At 53.2% G+C, this 27,791-nt stretch overlaps 1 protein-coding gene and 11 non-coding genes across 12 annotated transcripts in view; 6 read left to right on the top strand and 6 right to left on the bottom strand.

The window, feature by feature from the left end:
• Positions 1–27,791, bottom strand: part of LOC142821521 (uncharacterized) — a 414,847-nt gene that overhangs the window by 246,885 nt on the left and 140,171 nt on the right.
• TRNAI-AAU (transfer RNA isoleucine (anticodon AAU)) lies at positions 508–581 on the top strand. Its single transcript has one exon. It is a non-coding gene; the product is annotated as a tRNA-Ile (tRNA).
• Positions 2,751–2,823, top strand: TRNAE-CUC (transfer RNA glutamic acid (anticodon CUC)). Its single transcript has one exon. It is a non-coding gene; the product is annotated as a tRNA-Glu (tRNA).
• On the bottom strand, positions 4,143–4,358 carry LOC142821664 (small nucleolar RNA U3). The gene has a single exon (XR_012898352.1). It is a non-coding gene; the product is annotated as a small nucleolar RNA U3 (small nucleolar RNA).
• TRNAT-AGU (transfer RNA threonine (anticodon AGU)) lies at positions 9,182–9,255 on the top strand. The gene has a single exon. It is a non-coding gene; the product is annotated as a tRNA-Thr (tRNA).
• TRNAS-AGA (transfer RNA serine (anticodon AGA)) lies at positions 10,856–10,937 on the bottom strand. Its single transcript has one exon. It is a non-coding gene; the product is annotated as a tRNA-Ser (tRNA).
• Positions 11,683–11,755, top strand: TRNAR-UCU (transfer RNA arginine (anticodon UCU)). The gene has a single exon. It is a non-coding gene; the product is annotated as a tRNA-Arg (tRNA).
• TRNAG-UCC (transfer RNA glycine (anticodon UCC)) lies at positions 13,223–13,294 on the bottom strand. Its single transcript has one exon. It is a non-coding gene; the product is annotated as a tRNA-Gly (tRNA).
• Positions 14,335–14,408, top strand: TRNAM-CAU (transfer RNA methionine (anticodon CAU)). The gene has a single exon. It is a non-coding gene; the product is annotated as a tRNA-Met (tRNA).
• TRNAV-AAC (transfer RNA valine (anticodon AAC)) lies at positions 15,380–15,452 on the top strand. The gene has a single exon. It is a non-coding gene; the product is annotated as a tRNA-Val (tRNA).
• Positions 17,019–17,127, bottom strand: TRNAL-CAA (transfer RNA leucine (anticodon CAA)). The gene is made up of 2 exons: positions 17,090–17,127; positions 17,019–17,064 (listed from the first exon to the last, which is right to left on the bottom strand). It is a non-coding gene; the product is annotated as a tRNA-Leu (tRNA).
• On the bottom strand, positions 27,094–27,175 carry TRNAS-GCU (transfer RNA serine (anticodon GCU)). Its single transcript has one exon. It is a non-coding gene; the product is annotated as a tRNA-Ser (tRNA).

Raw genomic sequence — 27,791 nt, 5'->3', positions numbered from 1 at the left:
TAACCTGCCTGGAGCTTGCTGCTTACCCTTGTGGTCTCTTTTGTGGTCCCCAGGAGCTGCCAGGCTCTGACTCTTGCCCCCCTGGCGCTAGCAGGTGCCCCCCCCCCCCAAACAATCTTTTAAATGGGTCTTTCTGGTCCCTCTCAGGGTGTTTTTCTCCTTGGCAGCAGCGCACAAGAGAGAAGCTGTTGCCAGTGGCCCTGCAAGACAAGATGAGCTTTGCCTGCCCCCCCTCAGCCTGACTCGCTACTTGGCCCCATTCCTGCCTCTCTTCCCAGTGGCCGAAAGGGGCTGCGGCTGCTGCTAACAGGGAAGAAGCTGGGAGACAAGGTGCTGGCAGCAAGAGATTCCTGCTGCCTCTTTGCCCTGGGTCTGCCAGCCGCCAGCCACCTTGACCAAACCTCAAAGCATCTGGACTAGTGACCCCACATAACAGTGAATTGCTAGTGGCCCTGTCAGAGATGAGGCGCCTTTCTGAAAGGGCCATTTGTGAGCTCAGTTCCTGAAGGCCGACTAGCTCAGTTGGTTAGAGCGTGGTGCTAATAACGCTAAGGTCATGGGTTCAAGCCCCATGTTGGCCACATGGTTATTCCCTGCCTTGACTATTCTCTCCCCCCCCCCCTGAAACACACTCTTTAGCTGCCTGCTATGGACAGGGAAGCAGAAACAGGCAAAAGGTTGAGAGCTTTGCAGGACTGAGGCCAGAGAACTGGTAGGAGAAGGCTCCAGCCTGCACAGACCCAGTGGCTAAAAGGGTCTGGCCAGCTTTCCCCTAATGGCAGGCAAAACTCTTCTCTTCCCTCCATTGTCCCCAGTGGGGTGACCTGATCCCAAATTCCTGGTGCTGCAGTGGCTGGCCCATAGCTCCTCCAGCCCAAGCCACAGAGGGAGGCTCCATATGTCCAGGTGATGGGACCATGTGCCCAGCACACACAGCTGCTGCCAACCACCTGGTCACCTGCTTCAGTGGCCCAGCAGCCCCTCCCCCAAACCTGCTCCTGCTCAAGGCCCCCCTGAACCCACCCAGGCTCCTGCTCCTCTGACCTCTGGACTAGCCAGCCCACATCTCAGTGAGTCGCCCGTGGCCCCATCAGAGACGAGCTCTGGGCAGCGGCAGAGACGTCCCTGCAGCTGCCTGTGGGGTCTTTCCCAAAGGGCCCCTTGTGGGCTGCTGGCTCAGCTGTTTAGAGCTTGATGCTGATAACGCCCAGGTCGTGGGTGCAAGCCCCATGCTGGCCACAGGGGTGTCTGGTTTGGTGACCTGCCTTTGTGTAGCTGCCTGCTATGGACAGGGAAGGAGAAAGAAGCCCTGGGAGGTGAAGCAGCGGGAGGGAAGCAAGGAGCAGAGTGTCAGCTGCCAGCTGAGAGTCACAGGTGCCCTCTGCCTCCTGGGACCGCCCCTCCCTGAGCCGCCAGCCCCCTGTCTCTCACCATGCGCCCCTTGGGGAGTCCACTCGCTCTGGGCTCCGGGGGCCTCCCACTCCTGTAGGGAATGACACAGCCCTGTGCCCTAGCCCAGAGCCACTCCCAGCCCGTGTGAAACAGGAGGGTTCATTGAGCGTCTGACACAGCGCAGGGACCCAGGCAGGCAGCAGGGGCTGCGGGTGAGGAGTGAGGGCACCAGAGGGGGCAGGGAAACAAGTAGCACCAAGACTCTTGCCACCAGGGTCTGGCCACCCGACTCCCTGCCCAGGCTGCTGGGCCCCCGACCACTTCAGCTGCCAAGTCAGCCCGGGAGCTAAGGCAGGAATGGGGGGAAGGAGCCAGTCAAACTGCAGGTGGCAGGAAACACCAGTCTCGCCTTCCTGGGCCGGGCACGACGGCATCATGTTTGTGACACGGCTGCCAGACATCCCGGACAGTTAATAACCAGCTAGAGGGGTTTATGGGTAGCTCAGTGTGGGGAGCCTAAGATAAAATATTTTTCAATCCCAGGCTTTGCCATGTCTCTCAGTGCAGCAGGGCCCTCTCGGGTCCCCTTGCTGTGCTAGTGCCCTGTGACATCCCGTCGTCTATCTTAGCCACAGCCCAGCACTGGAAACTCCTGCCATCTGATTAACCCCCTTCGCTTCCAACCCCTCCTCAGAGTCCTTGATTTCTTGGCTAAAGTCCCCTCCCTTGTGCGTGTGGCTGGCAGGGGTTACTAGATGGATCCATTTACATGTAGCTTCACTGAAACCCCCCTTGTTGGCCTGCGCCTAGGTCAGTCTGTGTCACTGGCTCAGGGGTTTCTCCCCCCAGTACGCTGCAGAGAAAGCCCTTGTGTGTGAAAGGGCCTCAGGGAGCCCAGAAACCAAGTAAAAAATAAACCAAAAGGAAACATTTTTGCGCCCAGTGGAACTCCTTGCCAGAGGATGTTGTGAAGGTGAAATCTACAAGAAGGTCCAAAACAGAACTGGAATATTTAATGCAGGAAAGGTCAATCAATGGCATTGAACCAGGATGGACAGGGCAGGTGTCCCTAGCTGGTGTATACCAGAAGCTGGAAATGGGCAACAGGAGGGATCACTTGACAATTGTCTGTCCTGAGGATTCCCTCGGGACAATGAAATTGGCTGCTGTCATGAGACAGGATCCTGGGCTAGTTGGACAACTCACATGACTCAGTCTGGCTGCTTTGATGTTCTGTTTGGTTTCTGTTCTTGTCTCCTCTGGGCAAGGGAGAATGGACCTGCCACCCCATCCTGAAGTGGACAGAAAATGGCCCGTGAAAGGCTAGTGTAGGTGAGCAAAGAGGTATGTTTCATGTGTTCCTGATGGTCTAGTGGTTAGGATCCAGCACTCTCACTGCTGTGGCCTGGGTTTGATTCCCAGTCAAGGAAACCAGCCTGCAGTTTCATGTGACAACAGCCTTGTCTCTTTTCTCACCTCAGTGTCACATGTGACAGCAGCTGTGACCCAAGAGGTTACATTAAGCTCCTTCCCACCTCTCTGGCACTGCTAAGACAATACTTGCCATTTTCAGAAGGAGCAGAGCTGGGTGACTCAAACTGCCCCTCTCCTCTGCCATGTGGGCAGCACTGGAGGAAGCTCTGTGGCGCACACAGCACTAGCCCAGTGGTTCGCTTTAGTTGTTGAAGGAGACAACACAGAACTGGCTCCAGCCCCCACTCAGTAACCTGGGGAAATGACCCACCAGGCCTGGGCCCCTCGGAGAGGCAACGATTCCCCACTGGCCAGGGCAGAGCCTCCCTCTGACACAGTCATGGAGCCTTCTCCCCCTGTTTTTACCTCTCCCCCCAACTCAGCTCTCACTGCTCGGTGCTGCCAGGGAGGGGCCTCACTGCTCGTCAGTGTTCCTGTTCCAGGAGCAGGTGAGTTTTGTCTTGTGCCCCAATATTGAGATCGTGTGTCTCTGTTCGGGGGTGAGCCCCCGCGGCGCCTGCCAGTTACTAACAAATATCTTAGCTACACATTATGGGAGAAAGACACTAACCCAAGGGATAATTAACACTGGGCTGCGGCTAGTCTCTGCCTCCCGCAGGGCCACTAGGGAACAGATGGGGGACAAGGCATGAGGCAGATCCAAGGGGCTGACTAAATCCAGTGTGAGAAGCACATGAAAAAGACCCAGCAGCAGGTGAGATAAAAGCATGAAAACATCAGGATCAGGACCAGAGCAGTTCGGCTATGTCTACATTGGCAAAATTTTGCGCAAAATCTTACCGCCTGTCTACACTGGCTGCGAGTATTTGAGCAAGAACACTGAGTTTGTAATGTACAAAATCAGTGGTTCTTGCGCAAATACTCTGACGCGCCCACTCACGGATAAGCCCTCTTGTCAAGTATTCTTGTGCAAGAGGCCAGTCTAGACAGCAACGTTAATTTCTTGCGCAACAAAGCCCAATGGCTAAAATGGCCATCAGAGCTTTCTTAAACAAGAGAGCATCTACACTGGCACAAATGCTTTTGCGCAAAAGCACATCTCTTGCGCAAAAGCACATGCCAGTGTAGGTGCTCTCCTGTACAAATGCTTTAACGCAAAAATCCTTGCATTAAAAGTATCTGTACAAAATCATACCAGTGTAGATGTAGCCAACAAGTAAATCCAGAAATTAAACAAAAGCCAAGACAAAACAATAAAATGAAATCCCCATTCTTCTCTACTGCAAAACTAATTTTGAACTGTTTCACAGTAGCCAATCACTCAGCCTGTGTTCTCTTCTTCCAGCTTCCCAACAGGAAAGAAGGAACAATCATCAACAACAAACAGCAATGACATTAAAGAAACACTGTCTGCTTGCTTCATGCTTAGAAGAGAACACTGTCATTCATTCTCATGGGTAGCAAGACCAACCACTTTCAGCTGCATTTCTCTAGTTACCAACTAGAGAAATGATTCCTGAAAGTACAGTCTTATTAGCATCTGCTTCCCTACACACCCACACTCATGTGCATTCACTTTCTCCTCATGGGGAATGTTTTCACACAACACTTGTGTGAAACAGAAATAATCTCAGCAAAATGCTTGTCCCATTCAAACACACTCCACCAGGTTTAGAAATCTGCATATTAGAATATAGAAGTGTGACCTGAGGGTTGATTAGGAACCACTGTCTTGATTTTCCCCCCATGGGAACTGAGAGATGGTTCCCCAAGAAGTGTCACATCCCATAGGACAGCAGCTGTCTAGTCCCACCAGCTCCAGGAGTGACTCAGACAGAGGGAGGGGGCTGGAGCAGGGTCTGTCTGGTGACAAGGCAGAGCCTGAGGAGGGGCAGCTCTGGCAGAGGCTCAGTAGGAGCAAGGGGGGAGCTACTTTGGCCTGGCCCTTTTACAAAGCCCTTGAGCATGGGGCTGGCATTGGGGGAAAGTTCCCTCAGCGATGGGATGGGGGGGCAGACTGGGCTAGGAAGGCGCCGTTCTCCCTGCTCTTGCCCCCAGATGACATGGCTGCCAGGCCTGGGTGCAGGCAGACTGGCAGTTGCTGCACCAACACGGGCAGGAGGCCCGGCTGATGGGGAGAGGCAGCCCCAGCAGCAGGCACAAGGCTGGGCCAGCATATGCGGGGAGCTGTTCGACTGCGTTTCCCTGCTGACATGGAGCTGGGTTGCCAGGTGTCTGGTTTTGAACCAGACAGTCCAGAATTTGAGCTTTCTGTTCAGGAAACAAACTGAGAAAATAGAAATAGAAATGTCCGGTATTTTCTAAATAACAATAATGTCGATTGTGATGTCATGTCAAGTGTCTCTGGTATTTTTGTAGAAACCATCTGGCAACCCTACATGGAGCCCAGGTGACAGGACACCTCCTAGTACTCACTGCTGCTAGCAACACCCTCACACCACTCCTCACAGCTCCCCCCACCATGGGGCAAGCAGGAGGGGATTGTTCCCCCCAACTGGCAGAGGGAAGGACAAAGGCTGAGAAGGGCAAAGGGCCTTGTCTGACCTCACACAGCCAGTCTGGGGCAGTGCTGGGCACAGGACCCAGATGCTGAAACTCCCCCTCAGTCTGGAGTTTCACACCCTGACTGATCAGAATAACGTGACCTCCAGTGAGATACAGCCCCACAGCCCAGCCTAGGGATGGCTCAGCCAGTGGGTTAGAAGCACCGGGACACAGAGAGACTCAGGAGCTGCTCAGAGACAACCACTGGCGAGAAACAGAACAATTCCCCGAGCAGACGAGACGTTCTGGCTCATTTGCTGGGACTTAAGGAGAACAAGGAAGTCCTGAGTCTCCTCCCTGTGACTTCCTCCCAGCTCAGCCAATCAGAACTGGGACTAGAACTGGAAGGCTGTGTCCACACTGATGGGCTATGTCTACACTGGCGGGTTATTGTGCAAGAAGGGCCGTTCTTCCGCAGAGCATCCACACTGCCCACTCGCTCTTGTGCAAGAAGTTTTACACTAAAGCGTGGTAAGAAAGGGCTTCTTGCACAAGAGCTACGCTCTTTTCTAACAGGTGTATGTCCTCTTGCGCAAGAGGGCAGTGTGGATGCAGGACAAGGGTTTCTTGCCCTATAGCTAAAATGGCCATCAGAGCTTTCTTGCAGAGGAGAGCAGCCACACTGCCATGGATCCTCTTGCACAAAAGCACATCTCAAGATGCTGCCAGACATAGGGTCCAGTGCTCATAGCAAGGTAAATCACCCTCTATATCAATGTCTCTCCAAAGCAGGGAGCTACCAGGAACAGGGTTTGAACCCACCCAGGCAATCATCTATTGGATCTTAGGGCCAACACCTTAACCACTCGGCCATTCTGGTGACAGAGGAAAGGGCAGACGTGTGCAAGTTCTCTCCCCAAATAGTCCAGGGACTCACTCTCAGAATATCTGCCTATCCCATCTCTGTGCCAGGGCTTCCCACCAAAAGTGTGAGAGAGCTGCCCCCTCCTCCCCCCCCCCCCCCGCCCCCCAGTGAGGAGGGAAGCAGGGAAAAGGGAAACTAAACAAGACAAAACCCAACGTCCCCAGGGATTCCGAGGGACAAAGGCCTGGTGGGAAAAATCCCCCCCACACACACATTCACCTAGGCTACGTCTACACTCCCAGTTTCTTGCATGAGAAATATGCAAATGAGCCTAAGTGTGGAATACCATGGAGCCTCATTTGCATACCTAATGAGACGCCATTTTTGCAGAAGACGCTCTTGCTCCAGAAGGAACTGTCTACACTGCCCCGTCTTGTGCGAGAAAACCCCTCTTGTGCAATGCCACTATTCCTGAAAATAATCGTCGAAGCGGCATTGCACAAGAGCTTCTTCTGGAGCAAGAGCCTCTTCTGCAAAAATGGCGTCTCATTAGGTATCTGCATATCCATTATGCAAATAACAAATCTGCAAATATGGAAATAAACTGTTGCCGGTCCCTAACAGATCAGTGTTTGCAGGTATCTACACTTAAAAATTCACAGAAACAATTCCCCTCAGGCTGCTGGGGGGGGGGGGCAGCTCCTCCCCCAGGGGGACTGGAGCCTGCAGAGGGAGGGGCGCAGGGAGAGGCACCCACAGAGGCAGGGGGCATTTGGGACACCCTGGTTATAAACTTCAGAAATTTTGTCAGGGGCAGAGGAGTTGGTGCCCCCAAGTGCCACCACCAGGCACCTCTGCCCCCCCTCCTGCCCGATGGGGGTGGGGGAGCTGCCATTGTATCTCCCCCCTTCCTTCTGTACAAGCCCTGCCCTGTGTCTCCCCCTCCCTCAGCCAGGCAGCTCTTGCTCCCCCAGTCTCCTCCCAGCCTCCCCTGCCCCCTTTCCCTTCCTGTGACCCCCCCCCCCAGTTTCCCTCCATTGCACCCCTGCTCCCAGCCACCCCATGCCTGGCATGATCCATCCAACCTCCCTTCAGCGCCTCCTGCCTCCCCTTCCTGCCCCACCTCCCTGTTCCCCTTCACCTCTCCTATCTGCCCCCATCTCTCTTGATCCCCCTCCCCACCCTCTCTGGGATGGCTCCCCCCGCCCCACACGAGCTGGTAGCAGCTTCCCTGGCCCCAGGCTGGGATCACAGCCCCCTCTGCTGAGAGCAGCCCTGGGCCAGATCCCCACACTGCCACCGTGGGGGGGGGGGGGTCTGCTCTCTGGGAAGGGAACGGGGGGCCTCTCCTACCTACCCCCACAAATGCTGCCCACCTTGGGGTGGGGGCTGGGCTGGGCAGGGACTGGCCAGGCTGGGGGCGCTGCCGTGGGAAAGGTTCCCAGAGAGCAGCATTCTACATCCCACCAGCCCTGCGGGAGATTCCCCCTCCTGGCTGCAGCCCGGGCTCTGGGGGCCCAGCAGTGCTGCACCCAATGCTGGGGCTCAGGGATCCGCCCGGAGCTGGCACCAGGGGCCCCACAAGCAGAGGGCAGGAAAGGAGCCAGGCTGAGGCTTTGCAGGGAGCAGGCCGGGGACCTGGCAGGAGGAGGCTCCAGCGAGCACAGAGCCTGCGCAGGGCCAGCCTGCTGGGAGGGGAGCAGGAGCATCCAGCACCATTCAGGCCAGCGGCAGCCGACACTGGGGGAGCTCTGAGACTCCAGGGCAAAGGCCTCCGGCCCCCCAGCCCCTGGGGTTAGGTGGCCCTGGAACCAGGCCCCCTGGAGTAGCATTGTGGCCAGGGGGCTCTGACCCACAGGGGGGCCGGCCCCAGAGCCCAGGGCCTGGGAGTCTGGTCAGCAAGTGAGACTCGCCCGTCAGTCCAAGCTGCTTTCTCCCCGGCTGCCGTTCCTGCCTGTCCCGTGCCAGCGCCGCACGCAGGCCAGTGGGGCAGGACGGGGGTGTCAGTGGGGCCCTGCTCTCAGTCCGTCCCTCACAGGCCCTGTGGGCTGCTCGAGGGCTGAGCCCGTCGCCCAGGCCTGGCGCGGGGATGGAACATGGGGCACGTTTCCCCCTGTGAGCGTGTGTGGGGGCAGGAGGGAGCCACACGGGCCCGGCTGAAGGTTTTGTGCTGGGGCTGGAGGCTTGAGACCGAGCTGTCGGCCTCAGCGGGACTTGCTCCTCCCCCCTCTCCTGCCTTGCTGCCTCCTTTGGCCAGCAGCGCTCAGGGGCAGCCGGGAGAGCCGGCACCAAGGGCAGAGGAGGCCAAGGCACAAGCCCCTCAGAGGGGACAGGCCTGAGGCCTCTGGCTTGCCCAGGCTCACGCCAAGGGGCTTTCTGTGGTTCCGGGCGGGGAGGGAGGCCAGGCCCAGGCCGGTGGGAGAAGGGGCAGCGCCTGCCAGGGCAGCAAGGGGAGCTGCAGGGAGCGAGACGCGGCGTTTCTGCCTGGATCACTCAAGGGTCCTTCTGCGGGTGAAGCGCCTGTGACACCCCTGAGCTGCTGGGTTCTCCTGCTCCTCCTCTGGGAGGCCAGACCCTTCGGGGGGCTCTTGTCCTGACACTCGTCCAAGGGCCACCTGGGCAAAGCAGCCTGCCCCAGGCACCTTCCATAGCTCAGCTGGCAGAGCAGAGGCCTGTAGCGGGTGCTCGGCAAGTGTCCTTAGGTGGCTGATTCAACTCCAGCTGAAAGGAGAGATTCTTCTCCCTCCCCCTGGCTGCAGGCCCGGCCTTAGGACCAGGCGGCTGCCTTGGGTCTGTCCCTTTGGGGCCTGGTGCTACAATTGACAAAAAGGTTTTGCGTACCAGCTGCCAATCAAATGTCTTTGGCTGCGCAGGCCTTGAGTCATGGCAAGAGCTGGAGGGGAATGGGGAACGGCTGCACTTAGGAATGGGAAGGGGGTGTCTGGAACCATAACATAGAACAGTTTTAAGGCTGCTTCCAAGGAGGGCACCATGGCTTAGTTGGCTAAAGCACCTGCCTAGTAAGCAGGAGATCCTGGGTTCAACTCCCAGTGGTGCCTTCTTGCCAGGTCAATGTGTCTTTTCTTCCCACCATCTTCAACATGTATCTGGAGTTGGTTTTACCTTCAGTTGAGCTTGGTGGTGCCCTCACAGTGGGAGTAGGATAGTAGCAAAGAGCAAGACTTGTCCTAGGGGTTTGATTTAGTGAGGCTTAGCTAGACTTGCTAAATCAAGCTGTGGAAGATGGATTGCAGCAGCAATCTCCACCTGAGTGAAGACATGGCCTAATGGTGCAATTAGTTAGATGCCGACACTAACAGCGCCACTCCTGGTGACTCACAGAGGCTACATCTACACTAGAAGTTTTCTCCTTAAAAAAATATGTTAATGAGGGATTCAATTGCATGAGTCACAATCTCATTTGCATATTTTCAGCCAATGGGATTGTTGTGCAAAAACAAGCCGTGTGAACATTTTTTTTGCACAAAGCCCCTTTTTTTCACAAGATTCTTATGCCCTCCCAAAAGAGGTATCCTGATCTTGCAGAAAATGGGGATTTTGCACAAAAAGAAAACTTCCATACTGCTTGTTTTTGCACAGCAACTCCAGCACAAAATCAGTTTGCCAGAAAATATGCAAATAAGATCATGACTCATGCAAATGAGACCCTCGGTAGCACCTTTTTTGCTGAGAAGCTTTGTAGCGTAGCCATAACTGGAGATTCTGGTGCTGATCATGCAATAGAAGCACATTATGTTTAAACAGCTGCCGTATGAATGTACCTGAAAGTCACAAGGATCAATGATCTGTGTGAAAGGCAGGTGGCCAGTAATTAGAGCCCCAGGTATGTTGTGTGCACAAGGGAAGGTAGGAATGTGCACCAGGCAGTCTGATAATGGTGTTTAGTGTGTGTTTGTAACAGGCTCCTGCCCATCTCCGGTAGATTTGGGCAACTCCTCCACCAATTGCAATACACATTAGGCCGTTCCTCCCCAGCTGGGTGTGGTTCTTGTTCTTCTGCACAGCACAGCCCATGGAGACCAAGGACCTGCTATTGGGCTTCCAAATCACACCCTTGTTGAAAGGATGGAAACAGAAACCAGACACACAGCGGGTTTGAGCTGGCTCCAGCTGAGGGACGGGTTTGCCTGGTTTAAGTGCATTGGCACAGGACAGCAGTAAGGGTTCGTATTCATTTATAGAATCCAAAAAATAGAAACCTAGAATGTAATGGAATGGGAGAGAGAAATGTTTCCATTGAATGGTCAGTTGGATTCGAAGTAACGCTCATATAATTTGTAGTCTATCACTGAGCTACTCTCCCCGAAGTTTGCACTGATAGGAGTTGAGAAGGGAACAAGAGTCTTTTGTAGCCCACGCACCCCTGGGCCTGTCTCCATCGCTTCTGCCTCTGCCAGGTGAAGGGAGGCCGCTGGGCCCAGCATCTTTCTGCCCAACCAGGGCTGGCTTTTTGGGAGGTGGAGGCACTTGGTCCCCTGGCTGTGTCCATGGGGAGGTTGGCTCTGCTGAAAGCCAGACTGGTTTTCCTGTTGTTAGGCAGGACCCTGCAATCCATGTTCTCTCCTGCTTTTGTAGCCTCTGTTGCCTTCTGCAGGTGTCCCTTCTTGTCCTAGGAAGGGGTGTGGCCAAAACAGGTCTTGCTGTGAGCAAGATTTGAACCTGTACAGGGAAACCCTATTGGATTTCTAGTCCAACACCTTAACCACTCAGCCATCACAGCTCTAAGTATCAACAGGCCACGGAAACTGGTAATTAAACCCAGTGCCCAGGCCTGACATCTCAACCGCAGAATTCCCACAGCAAAGCATTTCACAGGTCATACAAAGGAGTCCTGGGCGCTCTGGTCTGAGACTGGCTTAGAGGTGAGTTCAAGGGGAAACCTCACAAAGGAGATTCCAGGCAGCCAGGTCATGGGGGTCTCTGAGATTGCGGCTTTCCCACCTGGCTGTTGCCATGGTTGCTCTGTGACATCACTGCATCCCAGCCAATGAGCTGAGGTGCTGTAAAAGTTCCTTGTGATGTCACTGCTGCCTTGCAGGCTCATGTCCTGCCCCTGGCCAGCCCCTTGGCATGTGTGAGCTGCTCCCCCTGTTCCCCCCTCACTCAGGGCTGGTTCTGGGGCTCAAGCAGGGAACATCAGAGGCTGCTCAGGGGGCCACATTGCTAGGCCAGGGGCCCTCCTGTGGGGCTGTGAGTGTTGCTGTCCCTGCTGTACAGACAGGGCCATAGAGCCTCAGGAGGCTGCAGCGGTGGGAGACACTTCCCTGGTTTCGGGAGGGAGACGAGATGTCAAGTCCCATGACTTGGAGCCAGCTACAGATACCCATGGAAAGCTGATTTTCAGAGGGGTGTGATCAGACCTTCCTGTGTATCTGGCTTCTTCAAAGGGGCTTCATTAGGAGCTAAAAGTTGAAGAAGGGACATTTAGAAGGGCAAATTTCTTTCCCTGGCAGAGTTTTCTGTGTGCCCCAGTGGCCTAATGGACAAGGTACTGGCCTTCTAAGCCAGGGATTGTGGGTTCAAGTCCCACCTGGGGTGACAGTTTCTCTCATTGACAAAGAGTTTACTATGCTTTCTGAAACAGTTAGCAAGGATGCTGCACAGTTGCTGTTTTCCTCTCTACAGAAGTTGTTCAGATCCCTCCCTAGCCAATGCTGGTGTTTAGATGCAGCTCTGAGTGCTAAAAGCTCAGGTATCCACGGTCAGAGTTAAGGGGCACATTTTGCTCTAGAAGGCCCAGGAGTGACAGCCAGAGGGAGGTGGCTGTAGCAGAGCAGGGTCTGTCTGGAGACAAAGCGGAGCCTGAGGATGAGAAGGCCCCTGAGAGGCAGAGACTCCAGAGCAGTGGCAGGAGGACTAGTTATTTGGTCTGGCAAAAGGACAGAAAATCCCCAGGCCCTGAGCATGGTGTGGGCAAGGCCCATGGGGCAGTTTGCCTGGTGGTATTTGGGGTGTGGAGAAGCTGTGAAGCTCTGTGAGTGGATAAGGTCCCTGGCTGAGCTGCGCCACCGGCCGTGTGTGTGACTCAAACTGTCCCTCGTCCCCTTTTGTGTGTCTGTTGCGCTTCCAGCGTCTTTCCTCAGGCACGTTCATCCGGCAAAGACCCCCCCCCCCAGGGATCTTGTATCTTCCTTTGTGCAGCTCAGCCACAGACACCGGCAGGGCTGAAAGGAAATTGCTGCACTTTGGAAGTCAAAGGTGTTGTCTGGGACCACAGAGCAGTTTCACCCAGCAGTCTGAGGTGGGCATCATGGGGCAGTTGGTTAAAGTGCTTCCCTTATAAACAGAAGAGCCTGGGTTCAACTCCCCGTGGTGCCTTGTTGCATCCTTTGCTCACATTTTCCTATTTCCTTCTGGGACACAGAAGAGGCCTCCCTGGCCACCCATAGAACTGCTGGGTTGACCCAGTGGCCAAAAGGGGCTGCGGCTGCTGCCGACAGAGAAGAAGCTGGGATGCTAATAATGCCCAGGTCACGGGTACAAGCCCCATGCAGACCCCACAACAGCCAAATTAGTTTTATTTGAGCTTCTCCCCATGAAAAGCGGTGAGAGGGAGCCCTTGGCTGTGGGACCCACTTGTGCCTGTTGCTCAGGGTTAAATAAGATCTCCCCCAGGAGGTCGCCTGTTCCCTTCTCACCTCGCATTGGCTGGGAATCAAATCAAGCAAGGGGCAGCAAACGCCAGGCACTGTCATTGTCTGGGCCACAGCTAAAGAACCTCTTGGAGCAGTCCATGCAGAGGAATGTGGACATTTATGGCCAAATGGCCAATGGTCTAGCAAAGAAAGGCCACCTTCCTCCTACCCCCACATCCTAGACCAAGTCAGAGCCAAGGTCAAGGAATTGCAGCAGAGGTATGTGAGGGAGGAACCGCATTACTGTGCATGCTCTCAGAGAGGATGAAGAGCAGTGAGAGGCAGCCCCAAGCTGCAGAACCCATTTGTGCCTGTTTTTCAGGGTTCAAGTAAAACTTCAGTAGGGAGATTTGATGCACCCTCTTTACATTGCATTGGCTGGGAATTGAACCCAGGTCAACTGCTTGGAAGGCAGCTATGCGCACCACTATACCACCAATGCCTGCCTGCAAAGTTGTTGGGAAAATTAGTGAGGGAAGCCCATGTCTGCCATGAGGCTGGCCAGAGGCGAGAGGGTGCCTGTGTGGTTTGGGTAAAGCAGAACTTCATGGCTACTAGGCAAAGACCAGAATTGGTGACGCTGGGGTAGTGGCTGTCCTGCGCTCTCCATGGTGTGAGGAGCCGGGCGGGAGAGGAGTCCCAGAGGTTGTTGGGTGGGAGAGTTGAGTTTATCGGCCTTTGGGCTAAGCTCTAGAGCAGACAAGGGAGAGGTGGGGAAGTGACTTCTGGATACTCTTTGTGGCCCAGGGATGCGGTTGCTCTGTGAGGTCACCTCCAGTTTCCCCTCTTCTGTTTCTTTTCAGCTCCCTGCAAACTGCCTCCCAGGTGTGGGTGAGGCTGAGTGTGTGTCCATCTCCTCCTCAGGCCAAGTGTTCGCATGTTTCATATCTAAGGAACCATCCTCCTCCCTTTTTCCCTGCCAGTCCTTCCTGAGCGAGCTGAACCCTTCTGTGCCAAAATTCCAGTCTTGTATTATCCCACCAAGTCCCTGTGATACCAACTTCTTCCTGCTCATTACTGATAGTCCTGTGTGTCTATACCAGCATCTAAGACACAGATTAGATTTTGTTTCCCAGTGGTCCTGCGTCCCTACTTTATCTCTGCTGTTACAGCCCCTGCTCCCTCCCATTTCTGGCCCATCCCCCAGGTGTCCATGTTGTTCAGTTACCTGTGGGCTTTGGGCATCTGCCCCCATCAAACCTAGTTTAAAGCCTCCTCACTAGGTTAGCCAGTCTGCACCCAAATACTCTTCCCTTCCTCGACAGGTGAACCCCATCCCTGCTGAGCAGCCCTTCCTGCAACAGCATCCCATGGGCAAGGAAGCCAAAGCCCCCTGCAGATGGAGCTGTAGCTTTCTGTGCCCAGGGGGCCAGACATGGCCTGGGCTCTATGGCTGGAGGGAAATGGGGAATGGCTACATTTTGGGAGTCAAAAGTGTTGTCTGGAAACATAAAGAGCCATTTTAAAGATATGTTGGAGGAGGGCACCATGGCTTAGCTGGTTAAAGCACCTGCCTCATATACAGGAGATCCTGGGTTCAACTCCCAGTGGTGCCTTGTGGCCTTTGCTCACATTTTCCTATGCCCTGCTGGGACACAGAAGTGGCCTCCCCTGGCCACCCATGGAACTGCTGGTTCAGGAAAAGGCTGATTGGGGAGGAGTGTTGGGAAGAAGGAAACCACAAGCCTGGAGCAGGTGCAGAGGCTGCTGTGACTGGCACTGGCAAAGCAGGGCTCTTGCTGCAATTGCTGGGACTGCAGAGCCAGTGCCAAGTGCCCTTGTGGTTCCCTGGGGGTGTCAGCACCTAGAGAGCCTGAGGGTGCAACCTCGGCAGCTCCTGCAGCCATGGAGAGTCAGGGTCTGTGGGTGTCAGGTGCTTCTCACCTGTCAGGGAGAAACCTCTTGGGGCTTGTGGTTTCCTTCTTCCCCACACACCTCTCCACTCAGCCTTTTCCTGAGCCAGCAGTTCCATGGGTGGCCAGGGGAGGCCTCTTCTGTGTCCCGGAGGGGCATAAGTAACTGAACTGAGGAGCTGCTGTTTATTTGGCAAGTGCTTTAACCAGCTAAGCCACTGTGCCCTACTCAGATCCCCCTCTAAACTGTTCTATGTACGGTCCCAGACAACACCATTGTCTCGCAAAGTTCGGCCATTCCCCATTTCCCTCCTGCCTTCCCACTCTGGCGGTGTCTGGCTCCCTGGGCACAGAAGGCTACAGCTCAGTGGGCAGAAGCTCTAACATGCACGTTTCCCCCAGCCGCTGGCAACTGTGGAGTTGTCTTCGAGGTTTTGCAAGGTTTGGGGAGGGCAAAATGCAGCAAACTTTGATTTTCTGGCTTGTAAAGTCCTTGGCCTCAGGGTTTAGGTTGGAGTCCCCAGGCCCGGCCTCCTTCAGTTTGGTCCCTTCCTGAGGGCACAAAATTGACAACAGAGAATTCCTTTGCCCTGCAGCAATCTCTGTTGGCCAAAGGGTTAGGAACCGAATATTTGCCCAAGCTTAAGTGCAGTAGCAGAAAACACTATGTGTGTGTTTCTGTGGTGTAGTGGTTATCACATTTGCCTAACATGCAAAAGGTCCGTAGTTCAAAGCCAGGCAGAAACATAGGGTCTTCTCTTATTGTGGGTGCCCACAAGGCAGTTCTAGGGCCTGCCACCTGGTGCAGGGTTTGGCATCATGTGTGCTGGCTTTCAGGAGCATGTGGGAGACAGCTAAACAGGTTAAGCTGAGATAGGAGGATGCGGGGCTGGGTCTGAGACTTCTCAGTGGTGCCTTGCCTGAGACCAGGTCATTGCAGCCACACAGTCCAGGGCCCACCCTGGAAGTGCCACTACTGTGGCTGTTCACCTTCGGGACAGTGTGGCTGTTTCCTTTGGTGCAAGTGGACACAAAGCCACGTAATGTCCTGCCTCATTCCCAGACCCCAGCCACCCCATTCCCCTTGCTTTCTTACCACCCAGCACCCCCAGCTTCCTTTGACACCCTCCCTTCTTCCTGCTCCGCCACCCTGCTCCTTCATCCACATTCCTTCTGCACCCTTTTTCCTTCTGCACCCTTTCTCCTGGCCACGCACGGCTCCTTGTTGCTTCTCAAGCCAGGCCCTGCAAGGAGCCACCAGGCAGGAACCAGCCCTTGGAGCTCGGCTTGCACCGGATCTGGGAGTTTCCCACCACATCTCACCTGGGAAGAGGTGACTTCTGACCTTACGTCTCCGTTCCCTCCAAAGGTCTCCGCTGCCTCGGGACCCGCCTGCTCAGGGTGCTGCCCCTCTGCCACTGGGCTGGGAGTGGGAGACTCCACAGTCTCTGCACTTGGGCTGAGAAGTCTCACGGGGACTCGTCTGTTGACGGCGTTAGTCAGCCCGATGGCCAGCCAGATCCATTCCGTAGCGCTGCCCGAGAGGGAGCTTTACAAGTGCCCAGTGTCCGTTGGTATTTTCTGGGGCTCTGTGTAGGGGATTGGGCTTGGCCATCTTTTCCACGGGAAATGCCTCTTCTTTGGAACAGCAGCTCCCAGGAGTTCATGGAACTTCTTCTTCTCAGCTTGGGAAAGGGACGACTCAGGGGGGATGGGAAAGATATTTGTGCTGTGAAAACAACAGGGCCCCCAGGGAAACTGGTAAATAATCCCAGTGTCCAGGCCTGATGTTACCTGCCCCCACACAATTCACATGGCAAACCTGGCTCCCCGAGCACAGGGGGAGTCTGTGGGCTCATTGCTGGACAGTGGGGTGAAGCAGCAAACCAGCCTCCTCCTGTGGGGCCTGTGAGTGTTGCTGAATCTGGGCCCCTGCACCTGGGCAACAGCAAACAAAAGGTCTGGGGGCCACACAGAGACCCCGCTGGGCTGAGCAGGAAGTGGCTGGGACTTTGCTTTGTCTTTGCCTGTGGGCTTGTCTGTCTGCAGCCTGGAAACCTCCTGGCTCCTCAGACCACTGGTCTGGATGGAGCATTACAGAAGTCGGAATAATGGAATCGCTGTGTAGACGCTCCCATTATTATTGCAGTGTAATGGCCGTTATTTCCAAGGAACGCTGCTGTGTAGATGCAGCCTAGGAGAAATGCTTTCATGAACATGTGGGAGGAGCAAGGGCTCCTACAATGTCAGGAGAAATGAGGAAATGCGGTCACCTCTCTAGATATAAAAGAGATGATATAAGAAAAGAGGATGTGTCAGGAGTGGGATTTGAACCCACGCCTCCATATGGAGACCAGAACACCCAACTAAGGGAAAGACAGGTCCTTGAGTCTGGCGCCTTAGACCACTCGGCCATCCTGACATCTATACAGCCACCTCCAATGGCAGTTTTCTTACATGTGTGAGTTGCTCGGGGAGGCGGCGGGAGCACCTCTCTTTCCCCACCTAACAGCCGCTCTACAGCCCAGCTGGGTTTATCCCCACTCACCCTCATCTACCGTTGCAAGGTGTTTTGCAGGGAGCTGATAAGAAAGAGAAGAGGAGAAAACTCTGGCCAGCAGAACTGAGGCCTGGGATTCTCCTGTGCCAGGGAGTCTGTGTCAGTGCCTGGGGATCCTGAGCTGGGTGTCTCCTGGGCTTGTTGGCTCCAGACCAGGGGTGTCTCTTCTGCAGGGCGATGCTTGTTCCTGGGGCTAACGCTTATCTCTGGGACACACTTTGTGCAGGGACCGTTGGTCTTTGTGCCACAGTACGTGTCTGGGACGTGGGAGTGTGGAACCTGCCTCAAATGGACACATCTGCCCCCAGCAGTGTTCTGCTTGAGACCCCGGAGCCCTGGCTTTGACTGGTGCCTGGCACGTGGGGAATTAGATCTAGGGAGAGATTTCTAGAGCCCCACAACAGCTGCTGCTCGCATGAAGATGTGCACATCTGTCTGGGGTTACTGGGCACCCGGCCTGCTTCCTGTCCCTGCCAACCTGGGCAAAGCGGCATCACTGGCTCAGGGGTTCCTCTCCTCAGTGCACTGAAGAGAAAGCTCTTGTGTGTTAAAGGGCCTCAGGGAGCCCAGAGCAGAGGGAGCTGGGAATCTAGTCCCATTGATCCCCTCAACACACACCCACACAATCCCAGCCCCAAGCACCCCACAGCCCTAATCCTGTGCCCTGATTCCCATATCCTCACCCCTGCCCTGAGCCCCACCCCCCACTGACACGCTCCCCAAGTACCTACCTTGAGCCTCCCACACTCCACTCCACACTTGAATTTCTTACAGGTACTGTCCTATCACAACCCCTCCCCCAACTTCCTGCCTTGAGCCTCCCTATGCCCAAGGGGTGGTGCCCAATAGAACAGTCCCTGCAAGAAATGTGTCACTTTCACCCCTGGGAGCAGCTCAGCCAGGCAAAGGGGCTGCCTGGGGCAGGACATTAGCCCTGGAGGGCAGGGGTGGGTGTGGCAGTGACATCACAAGGGCTTTTTGCAGCCCCTCAGCTTATTGGCTAACGGAGGTTGAGAGCCTGTGTGGGGGCAGGGAAGTAGCTACCTGAGAAATGTGCTGGGCTGCTGGCTGGGAGTGAGCCAGGTAAGTCTCCCAGCCAGAGCCTGCCTCTGGCACCCCAGCCCCTCCCTTCCCTCAACCCACTGGTACCCCACATAAACCAAACCCTCTGCCCCCATCCTGAAAACTCACCCCTCCCAGATCCTGCACCCCAATCCTCTGCCCCAGGTCACAACCCAACCTCCTGCAACTGTTCCTGCACCCCAGTCCTCTGCCCCAAGCTCCTGTCTGCACCAACCTGCATCCCAGACCCCCTTCTCCTCCATTAATAGCATGGAAAAGTGCAGCCCTGGGAGTGGTTCCCCATCAAAAGTCATTGCTCAGGACAGCCTTAACCTGTGCAGCAACCCAGCCCCCCCCCCCCCCAACTGCTTAATGAGCCCTGCCCTGCCAGGGGCTCAGGACTCTGCCCATGGAGCTGCCATGTCTTCTCCAGAACCCGGGGAGGACTGAGTCCAGACAGTGCCCAGCAGAGTCCAGCAAGGGCAGAGGGAAGAGCTGGGACATGGGGGTGGGGCCGGGGGCTGCTCTGAAAGGCTGCAGGCGCCGTTAGACCCTTTTGTCCTTCCCTGTCTCACCCCAGCGCTGAGCAACACTCAGTGTCGGTCTGAGCATCCGTCCTGCTCAGGGACGTGTCTCTGTGGCAGGAACCTGCCCAGGCGGCTCTCGCAGTGAGGCCCCTCCCTGGCAGCACCGAGCAGTGAGAGCTGAGTGAAGGGGGAGGCAGGACCAGGGGGAGAAGGCTCCATGACTGTGTCAGAGGGAGGCTCTGCCCTGGCCAGTGGGGAATCGTTGCCTCTCCGAGGGGCCCAGGCCTGGTGGGTCATTTCCCCAGGTTACTGAGTGGGGGCTGGAGCCAGTTCTGGGTTGTCTCCTTCAACAACCAAACTGAACCAATGGATCTTGTGCCGACCTGACACTGCGCTGGGCTAGTGCCGTGTGTGCCACAGAGCTTCCTGCAGGGCTGCCCACATGGGAGAGGGGAGGGGCAGTTGGAGTCACCAGCTCTGCCCTTCTGAAGGGCTTGTGAAAATGGCAGGTGCTGTGTTGGCAGTGAGGGAGAGGTGGGAAAGGGGCCCTGAGCGAACCTCTCGGGTCACAGCTGCTGTAACAATGAGGTAAGATGAATGAGTAGGCAGATGTCAGGTGAAAACTGAGGCTGGTTTTTCTGACTCTGAATTGGACCCAGGCCTCAGCAGTGAAAGTGCTGAATCCTAACCACTAGACCATCAGGGACACCCGCGCATGGGGTCTTTCCTTACCTGCACTAGCCTTTCACAGGCCACTTTCTCTCCCCTTTAGGACACGGGTCCATTTTCCATTTCCCAGAGGGGACAAGAACAGAAACCAAACAGAACAGCAGAACAGCCAGACGGGGCAATGCCAGTTGCCCAACTAGCCCAGGATCCTGTCTCACGACAGCAGCTAATTCCATTGCCCAGTGGGAATCCTCAGAACAGACAATTAAGTGATGCCTCCTGTCGCCCATTCCCCGCTTCTAGAATACACCAGGTAGGGACACCTGCCCTGTCCATCCCGGTTAAATGCCATTGATTGACCTTTCCTGCATTAAATTATCCAGTTCTGTTTTGGACCTTCTTGTAGATTTCACCTTCGCAACATCCTCTGGCAAGGAGTTCCACTGGGCGCAAAAATGCTCCCTTTTGATTCACTTTTAAGTTGGTTACTTACCAGTTTCAGTCTGTCACCCAGGATCTTGAGTAGGAGAATAAAAATTCTTATTTGCTTTCTGCACCCCTGTCATCATTACATAAAACTCTGTCCCATCGCCCCTTGCTTGTCTCTTTCCCAAGCTGAGAAGAAGAAATTCCATGAACTCGTGTGAGCTGCTGTTCCAAAGAAGAGGCATTTCCCATGGAAAAGATGGCCAAGCCCAATGCCCTACACAGAGCCCCAGAAAATACCAATGGACACTGGGCACTTGTAAAGCTCCCTCTCGGGCAGCGCTACGGAATGGATCCGGCTGGTCATCGGGCTGACTAACGCCATCAACAGACGAGTCCCCGTGAGACTTGTCAGCCCAAGTGCAGAGACTGTGGAGTCTCCCACTCCCAGCCCAGTGGCACCAGCCACACTGCCCTGAAAGTGAACAGCCACAGTATTAGCACTTCCAGGGTGGGCCCTGGACTGAGTGGCTGCAATTACCTTTTCTCAGGCAAGGCACCACTGAGAAGTCTCAGCCGCACCCACCCCTGCCTGCTCCCATCTCAGACTAACCTCCTGAGCTGTCCCCCACATGCTCCTGAAAGTAGGAATAAGATCCTCCGGAAAAGGGTGCTTTTTCCGGAGGATCGGGGCCAGTGTAGACGCTCTTTTCTGGCTTTTTTATTTAAATGCTGCGGGGGATATTTAAATCCCCCGCGGATTTCCCTAATACGATAGCTGAAATTAACACGTCCCTTCCGGAAAAGGGGCCAGTGTAGACGTAGCCTAAGACTGCAGAGGGCACCCTGGCTTAGCTGCCTTATAAACAGAAGATACTGGGTTCAATTCCCGGTGGTGCCTTGCTGTGCCCTTTACTCATATTTTCCTATGTGCTTCTGAGACACAGAAGAGGCCTCCCCTGGCCACCCATGGAACTGCTGGTTCAGGAAAAGGCTGATTGGGGAGGCTTGTTAGGGAGAAGGAAACCACAAGCCTGGAGCGGGTGCAGAGATGACTGGCACTGGCTGGGCAGGGCTCTGACTCCCACTGTAAGTCCCTGGGTACCACACACTGGCCAGTGAGTCCTGCTCCATGGTCATCCCAGTGCTCTGGGTGCGAGAGACGTGCCTGTAACTCCCTGCTGGAAGTGTGGGCTCTGCTCTGCCTGGTGGGGGAGGGGACAAGCACAGGCCGGTTGACAGGAGCTCTGACACTCCAGCATTGGGGTCGTCCAGCCTGTTAGACGGATTCAGGCCAGGTCGGTCAGAGCCTCTCGTGCTCGCCAAGGGGAATTCTGCACTTGCTGCCTTGGGAGCCAGGGTCACATTGCAGAGCTCCCCCAGGGAGGTGCTATATATCCTTACAAAGAATATGCATGGACAGTCTCTTGTGCAAGAAAGCTCTTATGGCTACTTTAGCCATAGGGGTTTCTGGCACAAGAAATCCCTCTTGCCTGTGCACACTGCCTTCTTGTGCAAGAGGGGTTATTCGTTATGGGGAGAGGAATAACTCTTGCACAAGAAGCCATCTTTTCCAATGGTTTACTGCACATTTTCTTGTGCAAGAATGCACATGCAGGGTAAACACTCCGCTAGTTTTTGCACAAGAACGGCTGGCTATTCTTGTGCAAAAAGCTTGCAGTGTAGACATAGACGTGCAGTGTGAAAAACCTCACAACAACAAGCTCACCCCAGCAGCTCCCTCTGAGATTTGAACTCAGCTTGTAGGATTCAAAGTCCTGACCTACATGGTACTGTGTGTGTGGGTACCTGGAATACTCAGTTTTCCAGCTGGCCTCTGCACTCCTGGCTTCCCTCCTGCTGCTTCATCCCTCTGGCTATGACTACACGGCACATTCATTTTGGAATAAGCTGGTCTCGAATAGTTATTCCAAAATAGCTTATTTCGAAATAGCACATCTACACTGCAGGGAAACCTCAGAATAGTCCGAGGCAGGCTCCCCAGTGTAGACGAGCTACCTCGATTTAGAGCCCTTTCAGGCTGGAGCCGGGGGAAGCAGGAGGCAGGAAGAGCCCCAGTCTGCACAGCTCCTCTTTGCGCAAAAGCCTCTTGTGCAAAAACGGACCCCAATTAATTATGCAAGGAAAATCCCTGGGCTGCAATGCTTAGTTACACACAATAAGAATAATCCACCAGCTCAGACGTGATTTCTAAACCGCCAAACAAGGAAAATAATAAAATCTGATGGACTAGACCAAATCACTAGCCAGACCAAATCACTAGCCCCACTGCTCTGGAGTCTCTGCCTCTCATGGGCCTTCTCATCCTCAGGCTCCGCTTTGTCTCCAGACAGACCCTGCTCTGCTACACCAAAATGCATCCCTTCATTCTGACTTTGTACACCTGGGCTTTTAGCACTCAGATCTGCACCTAACACCAGCATTGGCTAGTGAGGGGTCTGAACAGCTTCTGTAGAGAGAGAGAGAGAGAGAACCACTGTGGAGCATCCTTGCCAACTGTCTCAGAAAGCAGAGGAATGTAAATTCTTTGTCAGTGAGAGGAAACTGTCACCCCAGGTGGGACAGTGCCAGAGACAGAAATTCACCTTCTAAATGTTCCTTCTTCAACTTTTAGCTCCTGATTTAGTCCCTTTGAAGAAGCCAGATACACAGGAAGGGCTGATCACACCCCTCTGAAAATCAGCTTTCCATGGCTGGCTCCGAGTCATGAGCCTTGACGTCTCGTCTCCCTCCCGAAACCAGGGAAGTGACTCCCACCGCTGCAGCCTCCTGAGGCTCTATGACCCTGTCTGTACAGCAGGGACAGCAACACTCACAGCCCCACAGGAGGGTCCCTGGCCTAGAAATGTGGCCCCCCCTGAGCAGCCTCTGATGTTCCCTGCTTGAGCCCCAGAACCAGCCCTGAGTAAGGGGGGCAGAGGGGGAGCAGCTCACACATGACAAGGGGCTGGTCAGGGGCAGGACATGAGCCTGCAAGGCAGCAGTGACATCACAAGGGCCTTGTGCAGCACCTCAGCTCATTGGCTGGGAGGCAGTGACCTCACAGAGGGACCATTGCAACAGCCAGGTGGGACAGGCTGCAGGGCTGGGGCATCTCAGAGACCCCCATGGCCTGGCTGCCTGGAATCTCCTTTGTGAGGTTTCCCCCTGAGGGCAGGAGGAATTGAAGGTCCCATCTGGGAGTTGAAGCAAAATGCAGGACAATGTAGCACTTTAAAGACTAACAAGATGGTTTATTAGATGATGAGCTTTCGTGGGCCAGACCCACTTCCTCAGATCAAATAGTGGAAGAAAGTAGTCACAACCATATATACCAAAGGATACAATTAAAAAAAATGAACAAATATGAAAAGGACAAATCACATTGCAGAACAGAAGGGGGATGCGGGGGGGTGGGAAGGGGGAGGAAGGAAGGTAAGTGTCTGTGAATTGCTGATATTAAAGGTAGGGAGAGTGGGATGTTTGTGAGTTAATGGTATTACAGGTGATAATTGGGGAAACTGTCTTGGTAATGGGTGAGAAAGTTCAAATTCTTGTTAAGTCCTTGTTGGCAAGTGTCGAATTTTAACATGAATGACAGTTCAGAGGATTCCCTTTCAAGTGCAGATGTAAAAGGTCTTTGTAGCAGAATGCAGGTGGCTAAGTCATTTAGAGAGTGTCCTTTCTGGTTAAAGTGGCAAGAAACTGTTTTCTCTTTGTGATCTTGTCTGATATCTGTTTTGTGGGCATTAATCCTTTGGCGAAGTGTCTGAGATGTTTGTCCAATGTACATAGCAGACGGACACTTTCGGCACATGATAGCATAGATTATATTTCTGGATGCGCAGGAATATGTGTTCTTGATCTTATAACTCACTTGGTTAGGTCCAATAATGGTATCAGCAGAATGAATATGTGGACAAAGCTGGCAACGGGGTTTGTTGCAAGGGAAGGTACCAGGGTTGGTATTAGTGTGGTATGTCCTGTGGTGGTTGGTAAGAATCATCTTGAGGTTAGGTGGTTGTCTATAGGAGACTATGGGTCTGTCTCCCAGAGCCTCTTTGAGTATGGTATCCTGTTCCAATATAGGCTGTAGTTTATTGATAATGTGTTGGACAGGTTTAAGTTGGGGGCTGTAGGTGATGACAAGTGGTGTTCTATTGTTGGTTTTCTTGGGTCTGTCTTGAAGTAGATGGTTTCTAGGTATTCGTCTGGCTCTTTCAATTTGCTTTTTTATTTCTCTGGGTGGGTAGTTGAGATTTATAAATGCTTGGTAGAGATCCTGAAGCTTCTGGTCTCTGTCAGTGGGGTTAGAGCAGATGCGGTTGTATCGAAGGGCTTGGCTATAGACGATGGATCGTGTGGTGTGTTCTGGATGGGAGCTGGATGCATGTAGGTAACTGTATGAGTCGGTGGGTTTTCTGTAGAGCGTGGTGTCTAATTTTCCATTGTTGATTTGTACGGTGGTGTCCAGGAAGTGGATCTCTTGTGTAGAATGGTCCAGGCTGAGGTTGATGGTGGGGTGTAGGTTGTTGAGATCTCTGTGGAATATCTCCAGTGTTTCTTGGCCATGTGTCCAGATCATAAAGATGTCATCGATGTACCGTAGGTAGAGGAGAGGTGAAAGGGGACGGGAGTTGAGGAAACGTTGTTCTAGGTCAGCCATAAAGATGTTAGCATACTGTGGGGCCATGCGTGTACCCATGGCTGTGCCGCTGATCTGGAGGTATAAGTTGTTCTCAAACTGGAAATAATTGTGGGTGAGAACAAAGTTACATAGGTCTGCTATCAGGTAGGCAGTAGTGTCCTCTGGGATAGTGTTTCTAATTGCTTGTAATCCATCTTCATGTGGGATGTTGGTATATAGAGCTTCTACATCCATGGTGGCAAGGATGGTATTATTGGGGAGGTTATCGATGTTTTGTAGTTTCCTTAGGAAGTCAGTAGTGTCTCGGAGATAGCTGGGGGTGTTGGTTACGAAGGGTTTGAGAAGAGTGTCTACATAGCTGGATAGACCAGTAGTGAGCGTGCCAATACCAGAGATGATGGGACGTCCGGGGTGCCCAGGTTTATGGATCTTGGGAAGTAGATAGAACAATCCTGGTCGGGGGTCAGAAGGTGATTCTGTGAGGATTTGTTCCCGAGTAGCTGTGGGGAGGCTTTTAAGGAGACAGTGTAGTTTCTTTTGGTAGTCCAAGGTGGGGTCAGAGGGGAGAGGTTTGTAAAATGTGGTGTTCGAGAGTTGTCTGGTTGCCTCCTGGTTATAGTCGGCCTTATTCATAATGACCACAGCACCCCCTTTGTCAGCTGGTTTGATTACAATGTCCAGGTTGTTTTTGAGACTCTGGATGGCATGGTGTTCAGCGCGGCTAAGATTGTGTGTCGCTTGTTGTCGTTTGCGAATAATGTCAGTCTGTGCGTTGTTGCGGAAGCTGTGTATATAGAAATCCAGATTGTAATTCCGACCGTCAGGGGGAGTCCATATAGAATTATTTTTCCTTTGGTGTTGGTAGGGGGGATCTGGTAGGTCAGATTGATGTTCAGTGGTGGTTTGGAAATATTCTCGGAGACGGAGGCGGTGAAAAAAAGCCTCAAGGTCACCACAAAATTGTATCCAGTTTGTGGGGGACGTGGGGCAGAAAGAGAGACCCCGGGACAAGACAGACTCTTCTGCTGGATTGAGTTTGTAGCTGGAGAGGTCAACAATATTATCCGGTGGGTTGAGGCAGTTGTTGTTGTAGCCAGTGGTATGGAGCAGGTTAGAAAATTTATTGTCTTTTCTTTGTTGTAGGGAATAGAAGTGTGTATAGTAGATTTCTTGTCTGGTGGAACAAAAGTCTTGCAAGGTGTCAGTCGGTGTGGATGTTTGTCTTGAGATGAGACGATCTAAGTTAGAAATGTCATTCTTGATGGTTTTCTGTTTCTTGTATAAAATACTTATCAGGTGGTTTCTTAATTTCTTGGATAGTGTGAGGCAGAGTCTTTCACTGTAGTCAGTGAAGTATGTTGATCTTAGTGGATTGTTCACTTTCAGTCCTTTGGGTACGATGTCCATTTTCTTGCACTTGGATAGAAAGATGATGTCTGTCTGTATCTGTGCGAGTTTCTTCATATGGTTGATGGATTTCCATTCCAAACGGCTAAATGTAGTGCCTTGCATGTAGAATAGTGATAGAAATGTAGCCGTGTTAGTCTGGGGTAGTTGAAGCAAAATGCAGGACAATGTAGCACTTTAAAGACTAACAAGATGGTTTATTAGATGATGAGCTTTCGTGGGCCAGACCCACTTCCTCAGATCAAATAGTGGAAGAAAGTAGTCACAACCATATATACCAAAGGATACAATTAAAAAAAATGAACAAATATGAAAAGGACGAATCACATTGCAGAACAGAAGGAGGATGCGGGGGGGTGGGAAGGGGGAGGAAGGAAGGTAAGTGTCTGTGAATTGCTGATATTAAAGGTAGGGAGAGTGGGATGTTTGTGAGTTAATGGTATTACAGGTGATAATTGGGGAAACTGTCTTGGTAATGGGTGAGAAAGTTCAAATTCTTGTTAAGTCCTTGTTGGCAAGTGTCGAATTTTAACATGAATGACAGTTCAGAGGATTCCCTTTCAAGTGTAGATGTAAAAGGTCTTTGTAGCAGAATGCAGGTGGCTAAGTCATTTAGAGAGTGTCCTTTCTGGTTAAAGTGGCAAGAAACTGTTTTCTCTTTGTGATCTTGTCTGATATCTGTTTTGTGGGCATTAATCCTTTGGCGAAGTGTCTGAGATGTTTGTCCAATGTACATAGCAGACGGACACTTTCGGCACATGATAGCATAGATTATATTTCTGGATGCGCAGGAATATGTGTTCTTGATCTTATAACTCACTTGGTTAGGTCCAATAATGGTATCAGCAGAATGAATATGTGGACAAAGCTGGCAACGGGGTTTGTTGCAAGGGAAGGTACAAGGGTTGGTATTAGTGTGGTATGTCCTGTGGTGGTTGGTAAGAATCATCTTGAGGTTAGGTGGTTGAGTGTCTCTGTGGAGATTTCCCCTTTCCCCAGGCTGCAGTGGGAGGGGCTGGGGCAGGCAGGGATACAGGAGGGGCTGGCACTGAACTTCTGGGAGAAGCAAGAGAGAAGGCTGCAAACATCTGATGAGGATGGGATTTGAACCCATGCGTGCAGAGCACAATGGATTAGCAGCCCATCACCTTAACCACTCGGCCACCTCATCTAAGCAGTTAGGGTTTGTTTCAAATCACCTGAAGTCAGCTCTTCAGGGAACCTTTCTGCCACTTGCTGACTGGCCAAGGACACCCAGGGCGGGAAGGTTTTGGCTTTTCACAATGTTCCCTGGTTTGTTGTACGAAGCTCAGTTCTGGTAACAAACCCAAACACCCCCTGGCTACGTCTACCCTGCAGACTTCTTTCTCAAGAACTGTTTTGTGCAAGAGTTCTTGTGCAAAAGGTCTTGCACAACAGTGTCTCTGCACTGCCATGTGCTGTTGCACAAGAGAAGTGCTTTTCTGCAAGAGCGCACATAGCAGTGTGGATGCTCTCCTGCGCAGGAAAGCTCTGACGGGCATTTTAGATATCGGGCTTTCTTGAGCAAGAAACCCCTGTTGCCCATCCACGCTGCCTCCGTGTGGACGAGTTCTTGCACAAGAGGGCTTATTCCTCACAGGGAGAGGAATAATTCTTGCGCAAGAAGCCCTGTTTTCTGATGCTGCACTATAAATTTACTTGCGCAAGAACCTGCCTGCAGTGTAGATGCTCTGCAAGTTTTTACACAAGAGCAGTTGCTCTTACACAAAAAGCCTGCAGTGTAGACGTAGCCCTGGAGTGTAGAC

Source organism: Pelodiscus sinensis, chromosome 31 (genome assembly GCF_049634645.1).
Source record: "Pelodiscus sinensis isolate JC-2024 chromosome 31, ASM4963464v1, whole genome shotgun sequence".
NCBI classification, from domain to species: Eukaryota; Metazoa; Chordata; order Testudines; family Trionychidae; genus Pelodiscus; species Pelodiscus sinensis.
Note: the sequence above shows the minus strand (reverse complement) of the source record. Positions and strands in the feature narration are given on the sequence as shown.